This window comes from Rattus norvegicus, chromosome X (genome assembly GCF_036323735.1).
Source record: "Rattus norvegicus strain BN/NHsdMcwi chromosome X, GRCr8, whole genome shotgun sequence".
NCBI lineage: Eukaryota > Metazoa > Chordata > Mammalia > Rodentia > Muridae > Rattus > Rattus norvegicus.
Window position 1 is genome coordinate 43497323 of NC_086039.1, and position 15244 is coordinate 43512566.

At 35.9% G+C, this 15244-nt stretch overlaps 1 protein-coding gene across 1 annotated transcript in view; it reads left to right on the plus strand.

Annotated features, from left to right (window-relative positions):
• Ptchd1 (patched domain containing 1) overlaps positions 1 to 15244 on the plus strand; it is a 51507-nt gene that overhangs the window by 416 nt on the left and 35847 nt on the right. The window lies entirely within an intron of this gene.

Sequence of the window (15244 nt, forward strand, 5' to 3'; positions counted from 1 at the left end):
GGTTCCGCGCGGGGTCCCGGCTAAGAAAGCCACCTCTGCTGTCCCAGGCAGTGGCTCTGGCGGGGCTCCTCTGTACTGCGCGCCCCCTGGGCAGCAGCCTGGAGTCTCAGAGGCTCCGAGGCAGGAAATGTTCGGGTCCGGGTCCTGGCTCAGCCCTGCCCTCCCCGCCTCTGCTGTACCCCCGCAGCTGCTGCAACAGTTGGGGCGGCGGCGGCGGCCACCGTGCTTTAGTGCGCTTGTTTTGGTCGCAGTGGGCTTGGGGGCAGGGAGGCTTTGGGTTAACTGGGCCAAGAAGAAGCGGAACAAGAGAATACATTTAAGAAAGTCCCGCTACTTAAGAATAAAATAGTGTTCCGGAGGAGGGAGGTGAGGTTCAAAGAAACCATTCTCTGTCCTCGTTTTTCTTCTCTCTTCCTCTAGTCGCTGCACCCGAACTGTTTTTGGATAGGTTGCTGTGGGTAGTAGGTAAGGGACAGAGGAGTGTGAGTTGGCATGGTGAAGAAATTAACACCCACCCACACCCAACCAAAGTGCGGTTCCTGGTGAGGACCAGGGCAGCCACCAGCCTACTCTTCCCGGAGCAAGGTGGCCATGTCTGTATTTGAGAGTAGGAAATGGTGCTTGTAAGTCACAGTTATTTCATCTTTCACAATACTTTTAATCCACGTAAACGCAACTTCTTTGGGGGAAAGACAGAACAGGTTGATAGACTTTCATTTGGTTTATTTGAACGCGTGGGTGAGGGGCAGATACAAAGCCCGGAGATTGGGAGCCAGGATGTGACCCCGAGAAGATCACAGGAACACAGAACAGAAACCGCTTGCGCCATCAGCTTGAGGTGGGAATTTGCTGTGAAAAGTGAGGTTAACGGTGATAACTTTCAAGAAGTTCCTAAGAAAAGCCAAGGAGTGAGGACTAGAAATGGAAAAGTAAAGATCATAGGAGATTGAAAAAAAATAAATTAAAAGCGAGAGTGTTCTGTCTGAATCTAGATGGAGACTATGGGGTTTGTTTACTTCAGCTTCTGCCTGGGAGGGGGGAGGCGGGGCAGGACACAGTCCCAGCTGAGATGCTGAAGAAATGGAAAGTGCTGATTTCCTGTGGGGTCTCTGGGTCTAGTGGAAGGTTAGATTCCTCCTTTTCCCAAAGGGAGTATACTAGTGAATCTAGGGAACTCTGTCTCTTCCTCTCCAGGTAACCCCGTGTCCCTAGACAGAAGCTCATTTTCCTCTATTGTTTCCCTCTCTGTTTGTTGACATGCTATCCACCAGCAATTAGTAAAGAGGGAATCTGGCTGGGCACTGACTGGAATTAAAACATTCTCACATTGAGTGACTTGTGGTATTTTTTAACGGCACACAAATCACTAGACATATTCACTTATTGTAGAGCCTTATCAACATTAGTCTCAAGATGCCGCAACCCCCCACCACCACCACAGATTGTTTTTCAACATCAAGGTCGGTATTCCCCACAATATTTTAGAGCATCTATTGAGAAACAGATAAATATTGTTAGGGATGCTTTATCAAGAATGTGGGTAGTTGAACTGTCACAGGCTTTTGGAAATGCTTCATGCTTTGTAGATGATCTACTAAGTTGTTTCTCCTTGGATTTTTTTTCCCTCTGAGATGTTTCCATTGGCTTTTTTTCTCCCTCTCTAACAAACCATCATGCCACTGTGACAGGCAGTCACTAGTTACATTCACTGTCAAGGTTAATGAGACATCAACAGGCAAATCAGATATTTTTGCAATTATGTTCTTTCTGCTTGGTTTTAATCAGTTCAAGACCAAAAAAAAAAAAAAAAAGCATATTAGAAAAGGACTGGGACTGGAGAGAAAGAAGCTGGCTTTGCCTACATGTCAAAGGACAGTCGAAGTCAGTGGACTGTTTCAAATAAAAATGGGATGATTTTTCATGGTTTAGGTATATGGGTAAAAACAAAGCAAAGTCAAATAGTGGTCAGAAACTCATTTCCAGATGACAGCTCTCTAGTCAATCAGTGTGTATAGTTTATAGCAACAAATACTTATGAAACATAGGGAATGCTTTTGGTCTTTAGATTGGATATCCATTTTATTATTTATACACTCAACTCACCCCCTAGTTTTGTTAGATAAGGAGCAGGGGGATAGAAAAAAAATGGTTCTTCTGTAGTCATGGCAATGCAAAGTGTGGGAGTGAGCATTCCCCCCCCCCTTTTTTTTCCATTTAGAGACATGGTGACTTGTCTTTCGCAAAAAATATTGGGAATAAACGTGTTATGGTCACTGCCACTACTAGTGTGATTCCAATACTTTGTTATTAGCATCAAGGACAACACCACAGATATTTAACATTGCACACTCTACCTAACAGCCCCTGGGTATTTTATAGCATCTCATTTGAAGCTAAATGAGTGGGCAGAGCTTAAGCAGGGCTTTGAGTTTTCTGGGTGCTGCCAAACTGGAGGATGCAACTTGTAGGATAGCATAAGCACTTTAAGTGTAATGCTTTTCTTCATATAATACTATTCAATGAAGGATACTGTTCTTCATATATTAGGACAGCTACTTCCTGACAAAAAAATACAGACTAAAGGTAATTATGACAAAAAGATTGACTTTTTAAAATGTAGTTAAAAGAATAACAGGGAAATGCCTGCTTGAAAATCATTGATCCTGGTTCAAAGGTGCTTTCTCAAATTTGTGAAAGTGATGTGGTTCTTTCACTCGGACCCTGTAGTAAATAATTTGACCTCATACTGTGTGGGAGGTGACATTCTCCAGCAATAAGTTTCCTCTGAAGGCTGCAAAGAAAGGTTGTGATTTTTAGGCAGAAGTAGATGCACTTTAATGATGCTAAGAAGACCTCAACAGTTTTGAACCCCTTTAAGTAAATACTGATCTCCAAGTTTTTATTTCACTACAAAATTAAACTTAGTTTCATATATTGTCAATATAAAAACAATGATGTTCATCATGGCAACTTTCAAAGAAGGGCCTATATTGATAAATATTTTCATGATTATATAAGAAGACAATTAAGAAATTCCCACTGTTAATTATTCCAGGCTATGGCCAAGAAAATACTGGATTTATCATGCAACCATCCATGTGGAGAGAACAATTGGCATTGGAGAGACCTCAGGGTATTCTGATCATCTTTGGGCTACTTACAAGTTAAAAGCATATCCTATGTCTATATTTATTGAAAAAGAGTACTGTTACCCCATCTAACAGGTGGACATGATACTCTTTAGACGTTAACTGACATATTCCATGAAAAAGTACAGAGGTAGAACTAGAACACAGATTTGGATTCATATCCTAGTGTGATTTTTCACAATATTGCTTTACCTTCAACTGTCTTTCATATTATAAATTACTTGAATGATTTTAAATGAGCCTTTTAAAATATTGAAATGAGGTATATTTGATCAAAGTCTTATTTATATGCCCTCTTATACTGTTGGTTTAATTGGATAATAAGGTTATTTTCTTGGCCAATTTTCTCTCATATCAATGAACATATACATATATTACATAATTTATATATTTATATTTATACACATATATTTATTAACTTAACCATGTATATATGTGCATATATAGATATATGTACATATGGATATAGTCCAAATACCCAAAGCAAAACATTATTTTTAATTATGAATATATAAAAAACTGAAGGCAAAACTCTAAACTGAAATTTACTGGTTAACTGAACATGGCTGTTTTCCTGGTGAAGTTCCTGTTCTCTGGCAGAGTCCAGGTATAGTCTAGCCTAGGTCACCTACAGTGCTTGGCAGATATTTGATAGTCAATAAATACTTGAATAGATATTTTTTTCACCTTCTAAAGTATTCATGCAATAGGTAAAGAAAAATCCATAGAAGCTACGTTGAAAGGTATCTTCTAAATTATGTTTCATTTTTTATAACTTTACTGGCAGTTCTCAAGCAAACAGCATGCTTCCTTCCTTGATAACCTCTGGAGTCAAATCAAAATGTGTTTTGGCTTTCAAATTGATTATGACAAGTTCCTTTGTATTATGTAGTATGTCTGCATCTTCAAAGAAACTCCCACAGAATATTTAGTTCCATACCAGAGAAAGGACATAGTCTCACTAAAGATTTTTTTTTTCATTTACTAGGGAGATTCACTTGGTTCAAATATTGAATTTCTATTTTATTTAAGTTGTTCATGTCTAACTACTTTTGATAGAAATAAATTGTGAAAAAGATTAATAGAATTTAATTTAGAATTATTTGATTCAGACATTCCAAGAAGACAGCTAAACAACTAGCTGAACATCTGCTAGCTTAGGGTAATAGAGACCCTGATCACTAGATGAAAATTCTAGCTTATGGAAATTGCCATAAGAAATTATAATCTATTTTTTAGCCAAATAGTTTTTATATTTAAAAATGTTTTAAACAAAACAAACAAAAAAACATATGCCACAAAATGTGTGCAAGCCAGGAACTGTGTGGAGCACATTATGCCTAAAATATTTTTATTTTCCTGTTACTATACACATAAAGTTCCTACACTGTATTCTAAAAGTCTAGTACTGAGGTCATTTCAGGATGCCAATGCTATTAAAATAAAGTTTACCCATAAAGCAATAAATCTGAATTGAGAATGACTGTGCCTGTACCCAGAGAATAGCAAAATCTAGTGATATCATCACCATTTTTGTTGTTGTTATTGTTGCTGCTGCTGCTGCTGTCACTGTTGTTCTTTTTCTTCTTATTCTTCTCATAATCATGGTGAAGAAATTGTGCTAATGATAATTTAGTGAGTAAAGAACAGAGACACTGTTGAGAATTCTACCATATATCATGTAATAGGCCTCTAAACAAGGCATTATTTGGCTCCAGATGACAATCATGTCAACTTAGAGAAACTCTCTCTTTTGTGTTTATTGGGATTGTATTTGTTGGGATTTTTTTTTCAGCTCTACTAATTAATGGGGAAAATGTGAAAGAAAAGTTCACACCCAAACGTCTGATTGAACTTCAGGGGCAAATGTTCTAAACCGTGAGATGGTGCTAGCTTTGGCAATTGAGCGCACACCAGATTTCTCAGTCTAATCTTCCTAAGACGTGGTTATCCTGCCCTCTCCATAACTTTATCCATTACAGTGTAAAGGTATCTGCTGAAGAGGAACCTGAGAAACTGAATGTAGTCTAACTTCTTGAATGACAAAGCTGCTAACCCTATACTAGCCTTTGAGACTCGGCAGACATTAAAGTGCCCATTATCGGTGTGCCTGAAGCTTCAATCTATAGCACTTGCCCACTTAGAACAGGATTTTTCTGACTGTGTATAAGACCCCACTGTGAGTGTTAATCTGTCAAGAAGAAGCAGGCAGCGCTTTGCTGCCTATTCCAGCTGTTCTGCAAAAAACTACAAAAGCAGAGCTTCAGCTAAAGAACATAGAATCAAAGACCTTGAGTTTGGAAAGCACTGTAAAGGTCATCTCAATAGACTCTGATGCAGGGATCTGCTCTTAAACATCTCTGGGTATCTTGTTTGGTGACAGGTGCTATGACACCCTGAGCAGTGCAGTTGCTTTTGTGATTTATCCAGATGGCACATACTCTAAGAAAAGATTGATCCCAAGCCCGAAAGAGTAGCATTTTTGCATTTACCAAGTCAGTAAATGGCCTTCTACGTGTTAAATTGTACTAGGGAAAATTAAGAGACTGAAGACACTTGACTCTCATATCATGGAGGTAAACTCAAATAATTTCAGTAAAATCTCTTTCTGTGTTAACTGATTTTTTAGTATACAGCATTTGAATAGTTAGTATCTCAAGTACCCACCCAACTTTTCTCATTTAAATTTGAGGAACATTAGAAGACATGGAACTGCATGCCTTTTATTCTAATACTTTTGAGGTGCGGACTGGAGGTTAAGGAAGTCACGTTCATTCTTAGCCTCACAGTGAGTTAGTCTGAGGCCAGTTCATTGTACATGATATTCTGTTTCAAGAAAACAAGAGAACAATCATTTACTCTCTTCATGCTGGTAAGAATTTTGAACAAACTTCAGTTATTATATGAACCTAAATTGATATTTTGATATAAATCCGTAAGAGAAACCTAGTTTTTGATGAATTCTAGGTCTTAGTACATTCCATAAGGAAAGGTAAATATATTTTTTAATAAACCCCAAACTGAAGCTCTAAGGATTCACCAGAGAGAACTATTAAGCATTTAACTGGTAAGCCTTTAGAATAATAAGGGAGTCAAAAGAAGCAATATTCTCCTCTTGAGGTTGCAGCATCCCTTAGAACAGAAGCTAGGAAAGTCTGAGCTGATAACTTTGACTTGGTGGGATGTGCCATCTGGTACCTGATTTAGGGGCTATATATGAGCCCCAACTGATACCTGAGATAGGCTTAAAGCAGACCTTTAGTGTCACCTGCTTGGTAGTGTATCACAGCAAACAGGCCTGTCTGTAGCACAGTCTGTGTCTCTGCCACATACGGAGAAGGCCACAGAATCATGAGGTATCCTGCCAGACTGATTTAATGACCAGCAGGGGAGGTGAGTAATCTCTAACCTTTAAAATGTGGGGAAAAATGGAAAACAACACCAGTTGTTATTTCATATTGGATGCACTAAATAATATATCATAATATATTGTACCTTTGAGTTCACAATTCATATTTTGAACAAAAGGGGACAATGAGGGACTAGAGAAACTAATTTGTGTATACGTGTTCTCCAAGAAATCTTCCAGAGAAGGTTGTTTCTGGTATTTTAGAAGATCTAATTGTTCATCTGGACATGGTGACCTAAACCTTTAACCCCAACACTTGGAGGCAGAAGCAAGTGCATCTCTGAGATTTCAAGGCCAGTCAGGTCTATATAAAGAGAACCTGTCTCAAAACAAAACAAAATAAAATTCTAATTGTTTGGTCTTCCATTTTAGGTTGAAACCATGGACTCTAAGAACAGTCCAGATGAGGATTATTTTAATTTAAAGTTATTTGGGAAATGAAAATAACACAGATGATTTTACTAAGTACCTTTGACTTGTAGAGGCACATGTAATTTGAGAGACTATGGGTGGGGTCCTAAGAGCATCTTTCCTGAGGTTTTAGACTTAACCAGGGTTATGCATTTCTAGGCTTAGGGTCCAGTTTCTAGATGATACTCATCCTTTCATTCAACTAGATGATAATGACCTCATCCTCGAGAAGCTTAAAATTGTGATACAGCATATCTGTTTATTCTTCTGTTTTTCAAGAACCACCAGATTCTGAATAGATTATTCCAAACAGGTCTTAGACAAAACAAGATAATGTGTTAGTTGATGAAACTCCACATCTAAATGGCTCATGTCTAGCCACTCATTATGAACTCAAAATCTGAGGTCCCCATGTCATATCCATAATCTTAACATATTTACTATTGTTCTCACTAGAAAGGTCCCTTTTCCTTTAAGATCCAATTCTCATGACTTCTCATTGTAGGCTTTCTCAGATCGTGGCTCTTTCTTGTCCTTAAATCCAAATGACTTAGACCAGCATCCACATTTCATCAATGCTAAGTAAAGAGCATTAGCTAATTTTCTATATTTTCCTGATACTTTCTCTAGAATAGGAACAATGCTGGATGCTGTTAAATACCTCCTAGATCCTAGCAAAAATATACAATGTGAAGCAGACACTTAATAATTAAATTATTGGCAGTTGTTGATTTAGAGGTTGGAAAATGTACTCTTCTTCCCTTTTGATTAAGTCAGGTCAAATAATTTTTTTCACATGATTTCTTTAGGCGTCTCTTTGTTTTTCATCTTTGACATAATTCCTTGATAAGCATCCATAAGGGAAATCCTTAGAAAACCAAACAATTAACCAACTCCTTCCCACCATCCCCACCCCAGTTTGTGTACAGTTTGGGAATATATAAACTTTCACGGTGAAGAGTTCATTTCTATGGAGAAGATAGAATGCTCTGCAATTCTCAGCAAGTATCCTGGAAGTAACTCTTGCCTCTACACATGTCCTCTTTTTGCTTGGAGTAAGCCTCAAAATATTGACCACACCCATACTTAAATGCAAAGATGAACTACTTTTTTTTTCAAAATCTGGGACAAGTTATAACATCATTTTATAGAGATCTATATTCCTATGTTATTTTTTCCTACACCTTATAAGAGAGAAATCATAACTAAAAATGCTAATCACAGAAATGAATGTGAAAGAAATGATACCAGTACAAAATCATATTTCTGTGGATTTAATAAAATCTGTAGAACTTTCAATTTTTCAGCTTTGAAAGTTAATACATTTTGCCTGTCCCATGATGTTTTCTTGCCATCACTACTGCAAAACTTTGTGAAATCTTTCTGAATGTCTCAGGAAAAAAGGTCCTTTACTAGTCTACAATTATCAATTTAAGTGCTCAAACACACTGACATTTAATACCTTAATTTTGCAAGGTTTTAGCTGTTGGCTTTGGTTTTGTTATTGTGATTTTATTGTATAAAACTAAGTAATCCACTGAGTAGTGTTTACTTGATCACACTTAGACTTTTTAACTGGCCTATACACATCATATAAAACTATCGCTTAACTATAGGTCTAAACTATTGATTCTGAGTCAGTGACTTCCAGAGTAGGACCTACTAATCTGTAGGTTATTTTCTTTCTCCTGGGGGATTCTTTAGACATTCTCTGGGCTCTCATTTTAGCCCAGGTTACTTTAAACCCTATGCAGTGATTCTACCTTAGGCTCACAACTACTGCTATTAGAAGTCTGAGCCACTGTATCCAGCTTGGTCTGCATCTCCATCAAGTTCTCAGGAAATGCTGGTACTGTTGGTCAGCAGATGACATTTTGAGAAAAAAGGCTTAGATTCCATTGTAAATAGAATGATTTTGAGTCAAGAAGGCCAACTTCGAGCTCCCATTCTTCCAAGGAGCCACTGAACTCTCTCTGGATTGCACTGGGTGCAGTGACATCATCAGTTTTTGCCCATTTGAAGTAAAGCTATAATGAGATACATATGTGAAAGCATTGTGACCCGTGTTTCTGTCTGTAGGTTGTGTGATTTTATTACTATTTGCTTTGAAAATAAGCGGTATTTAGGCATATGTGCCAGTTCATTGACACATGATTATTGTCTGTTGACTAAATACACGTTGCATAGTTTATCTTGGATACAACAGGCAGCAATCGGTGCTCCACCTACATCCTCAATACTCAGACTGGCAGTGTGTTGGTTTTTGATGACTTCACCTAGGTCACTACAGATGGTTGGATTCATCCTATTTCTGAGGAGGCCGCAACTTTTGCACAAAGCTTTTAAGCAGACAGAGAGGTAGATGGGGTTAAGTGCTTGGAATTCCAGTTCATTAAGATATTTTCTCTGGGCCTGGAACTCCTCCTCTACGTGTTTGGAAGGAGATTTGCATACAAAAGAAACATTCAGTTCCTAACCAGGGAGGTGCCACGGAAGTAACTCTAGGGGCAGTGGATCTGTTTACGAGCTGCTCTTTCCAGTTCTGAGTAGCCTGCCAGGAAAAGGGATCCCTTAGTACTTTTTAGTAAACTCTTCTCTCTTACTTAATTTACATGACTATAGTGTTTCCCTGGGAAATCTTGTCCACAAAAGTAGGTCTGCAAACACTTTAAAAGAATGTTGTCAGAATCGCCCTAGATCAAGAAAGTCAGGCAAATGATAATTGAAAATTCTTTTGAAACTGAAATGTTGGAAATTTTTGCTGACTGGATTTTTCTATCATTTAGGTCAGTCCTTTTAATATTTTGTTTTTAAACATTTTTTAAAAAAGCAATAATTAGGTTCAAACAAATTCACCAGGGAAGATTCCTCTGTTTACCTTTTTTTCTGTCTATTGTCCTCAAACAAAACCATCTTCACAGTGTAAAGGTTAATGGTACTCTTCACATTTCAATGTGCATCTAAAGTCCTTGGGAATCTGTACTTTTGTAAACTCCACTAGATACTGGTCCTGATGTGTTGAGTACACTTAGTTGAGAATAGTGGATATGTGGCTCAGAGGCACCTTGCTGCTGTGTCTTCTTTTGTGTGTGTGTGTGTGTGTGTGTGTGTGTGTGTGTGTGTGTGTGTGTGAGAGAGAGAGAGAGAGAGAGAGAGAGAGAGAGAGAGGGAGCAAATGTTCAGTGGTGAATTCTGAATGAAATTTTAATTATTGTACAAAGTACTGCCTAAATCTAAACATTTGATATTTTCAGCATAAAGTAATACATTTTCCCAGGTCCATGTGGTGTAGTTGACTCAAGATTCTGAACTACATAAAGAAAAGACCAAGATAGCAAGAAATTACACACACACACACACACACACACACACACACACAGAGAGAGAGAGAGAGAGAGAGAGAGAGAAATATTACTACCTGCATCAGATTTACAATTAATAAAAGCTTGCTAGACCTTTCTTTGACTTTATAGAAAGTTCAATCAAAGCAAATCAGGTCACAAATAATAATACCTGCATGCTATATTTCTGAGATCGGACCCCAGCTCTGTAGCTGTGTTAAAGCTATAATACTCATGTTAAAGAATATTAATGCAGATAAATACAAAGGAAATTATGTCACTTGCAGCAAAGTGGATAGAAGTGGAAATAATCATGTTAAATAAAATAAAACAAACTTGAAAAGATAACATTCCATATTTTCACTCATATACTGACTCTAGACTTTATATATAAATGACTTGAACCTAGACTGGTGACTATCATTTGATGGAAAGAAAGGAGATAGTGAGAAGATGGGAGTAACATGAGGGTTATGCAGAATATGACTAAAATTCATTTGTATATCATATATATATATATGAAAATGTCATAATAAAACTACTCATTTTATGCAAACCAAAAGAAGACATTTGCAAATTTAAATGAATGATAAGAAAGAACTTACTCAGTCAGAACCATTGAAATAGGTAGGATTAGATATATTCTATGAGAGGGGAGAGAGATCATGATCCATTATTAATTCAAGGAAGTGTGGTAATTTACAGTCAAGAAGCAGTATGGGAAAAATTTAAAAAAAATAAAAGAAAGAAGTGGTGTGGGAATTGGTTGGAACATTATTAAGAAACATTAGGGATGAAGAGGGAGATTTTGGCTTCATCAACTTGACATGATTCTACATGGAGGCAGACCAGAGTGATTAGATATTACCTGGGGAATTCAGAAAATAAAAATTTTGGTCATGTGCCTAGTGTAATACATAGGAGTTTAGTGCTTAAAACATAGAGTTTAGTAAGCTCCAAATTGGGTCTAATGAAATAGGAAATGCTTCAGAACCCAACAGTTCTGTGTTGTAAGACTGTGACCTGTTTAAGGGTTCATGGTCAATCTTTCTAGGAGTTTCCATTTTGTTTCCTATAAAATTGGATAGAGACAAACATTTATTCTTGGCCATAGCAAAAACCTCCTATCCATGGTGAATATTGAGAATGCACATATCTGAAACTTTATCCTAGGTTCTTAGAGCCCCCTCAAAGTCTTCTGCTAGCCTGCTTAACAGAGTGGCGAAAATCAACATGAGTCAAGGATTCATACAGTAGAGTATACCACTGAACAGATACTTGTTATGGCCACAGGCACAAGTACACTCAAAAACTGAGATGTCCTTAGAAGAATATAAATTGTTTCCCCTTCTCATGTTTTACCAGTATAACAGGGCCCCAGGATAATAGCAATATATTGTAATTAAAATATCAACAAGATACAAATGGAATTGGGACATGTATGTAAGGGAGATAGTAGTCAACAACAAGACAGAAACAATCAGGGAATTTGAAATGTTGGGGACCCAAACAACAGTGAACAGTAAAAACAAATCCCAGCAACTAGTTTAATATAGTCTCACTATATAGGCCTTTATATCAAATCATAGTAATTGACAATGTCCAGCAGTGCAAAAATTTTTTTACTCTCAGGAAAGAAAGGAAACATCAAAACTGAACTGATAATGACATATGTTAGATTTATCAGACAAAAAGTTTAAAATAACTACAATTAATATTTAAGGACTTTAATGGGAAAGGTAGGCAAACTCAAGAACATATAGGTAATATTATCAGAAAATCAAAAGTACGTGAGTGAATCAAAAAAAATGCTAGTTTGGAACTCTCTGGGTCAATTAAAAGGAAATGCTAGAAGTAATATATATATTAATTATATATTATAATTATATAATTATATAATTATATAATATATATTAATGAGAGCAGAATCGCAGACATGAAATCCTCAATAGATATAACAGCAAAGAATCAATTAGCTATAATGTAGCTCAGTAGAAATATCACAAACAGAAACATAAAGAGTTAAATATCCCATGCAGAATATCTATTGCAGAACAGTAGCAAAATGAAGCAGTAACCATAATGAAGTAGCCATGACCAAAAACCCCTCCAAAATTTAAGTCATACAGCAAACCACTGATCCATATAGCTCAGAGAATACCAAAAGGAATAAGTTTTCATCAAAATGCACTTACGCAAAACATATTCAAATTACAGAAAACAAAAGAGAAAGAAGAACCTTGTAAGATACTTGGGTAGAGGTGGCTTATTTACAAAGAAACAAAAATAATGTCAGTAGTTATCAGAAAAAAAAAACAAGCAAGGGGAAAATAGAATAAAACATTTAAGTACTCAAGGGAAAAATAAAAGCCTGACTGTTTAAAATTCCTTATCTGCCTACTTAAAATTATATGTCTATCAAAATCATGCTTCAAGGTGAAAGAAATATAGAAACTTTCTCAGAGAAAACATGAGATATTTCATTTTCTGAAGATCTGACCTACAAGAAGTTAAAGGTTACTCATATTGAAAGAAAATAATGTAGTTCAGAAACTCAGATTTACGTATAGAAAAATATTAAGGAGTAAGTGAGATTAATCAAAATATTTCAGTCTTTGCTATTATGAATTGTTTAAAAACTCTTCATTTAAAGCAATAACAAGGTTTGAGTGATTATAACAGAGAAGTGCAATGAATGGCAACTGTGCCACAAGACAGTTAGAGGAAAGAGGAACACTCTATTTTAACTGCAAGACATGTAAGTATAGTATTTAAAGGTGAGCATAAGTCAGGTGTAAATGTGTATTGTAATTTTTAGAGCAACCACTAATTTTTAAAAGGAAGTATAGTTTACAAACCAAGAGAAAAGATAATATGCTCAGTTAACACCAAATAAGGTAGAAAAGAGGGAAGTGAAATGTAATAGAAAAATTGAAATTACAGTAGATATTAATACAACTGTATCAATAATAAGCACAAACATATATGTATAATATAAATAAATAATATATATAATTTATATAAATATAAATAAATCAAGCAGAAGAGAGTAATTATCAGTGAATTACAAAAAAAAAAAAGAACCAGTTCTTTGTTGTCTACATACAGTATACCTGCCTTAAACATAAAGGTTCATAGAGGGTAAAAAGAAAGAGATGGAAAAACATTTTTCATGCTTGTACTAAACTAAAGGCAGCTCAAGTAGATATATGAATTTCAAACAAAATTAACTTCAGAACTAGAAAAATTTTCAAGAATAAAGAGATATATAACATAATGATCATGGAATCAGTTCTTCAAGAAAGATACAAGAAGGATACAAAAATCCTGCACACCTAACAGCAGGGCAGAAAAATATATAAAGCAAAAACTGGTAGATTTGGGAGTAAAGTAGAAAATTTCACTGTTATACTTAAAAACCACAACTTTGTTCTCTCAGTGATAGATAAAATAAGCAAATAGAAAATATGGATATAAATGACCTGAGCAAAAGTAAGGGACAGCATGCCTACAGCTGTGGGAAGAAAAATCATCAGACTTTTATAGAGACAGCCTTTATATAGGGATGCAGGTTATACTGGATAATCAAGATAATTGGAAATAAGGTGAGATCCATTCTCCACCCAGAGAACCATTGTAAATCTATAAACCAAGAGGCTTAGACTAAGAGAGTTATAGAAGGAAAGAATAAGCTTAAACCAGCATTTTCTAAAGTGTCGTCTAGGAAAATTTTCTTTGCTATTGTAATAAAATCAAGTTCTATCTCAGTCACTTTGGAAAATAACAAGAGGAATCCCCATAATGAATACACAGGGCCATATCAAAGACTCTAGAAAGTTCTTCTGTTAAATAAATCAAAACAACAGTTTTAAAAAATGATTTTATAATGTACTAAATTTGTTTTAATAATCACAAAATAAAATTTTAAATTTTTCATCTATTTCTACACCTTATAAGTTCTGATTTATAACAATAGATATATTAAAGTTGTCATGATTTAATAAAAAATTCGACCATAACAGCAACAAAGCCATTTAAATCTGCCTGGTTGAACATTCCTAAAAATTGTTTAATGTGGACAGTCTCTATTGTTGTTTTGGTTTGGTTTGGGTTTTTGGTTTTTTTTTTTGTTTTGTTTTATTTTCTTATTTTTGTGACCCCCATTGACATCACTGGGAACTGACAAACTTCAAGACAGACACTAAATATACTAGGCCCATAATATTCATATAGAATCTTTGAGGCTTGCAGACCACTGAACCTTGGAATACATCAAGAGAAAAGGGTTGACTTGGGTTTACAAATATCCTGCTTGGGTGAATAGAAAGTGGGAAATAGGGTTGTATTACTAACAGCAACGGAAGAGTTGCCACAATTGTTTGGTAGGAAATATCCAGCTGTTGGGTAAGTTCCAGTTAAAATAACCCCATAACCTGTCTCTACAAATCTTCAGAAGATTGATACTAATTTAGGTCTGGATTTGGCAGACAAGTGAAGTGAACTGGAGGTTGGTCAGCCTGAAGTGAGAAGTCAAAATAAGGAAATCAAATTTATTATCATGAAGGATTTAGTGGATCATAATAAGATCAGAAGTTATAGAAACATTGATTTTAAATAAAATCAAATTTGTAAATAAAAAAATTAGAAAATTTACTTAGTGGGAAACAAGCAAACAAAAACCCTAGGTAGATAGGTAAGAGGACAGAAAAGTATTGACTCAAAATTCATTATAGAAGTAAGGGATGGCTTCAGTGATGTCACAGACAGTCTGCTGGTTATATTTGTTGGCCAAGGTCATAGGAGGATATATACAATGAATAAATCAAACTGAGACATTGGCACAACTTATTGAAACTCCATATAAATCTCTATATGCTAAACCATTTCAGATGATTGAAGTCCTCCGTTCACTTGGAATTAATAATATTCAACTA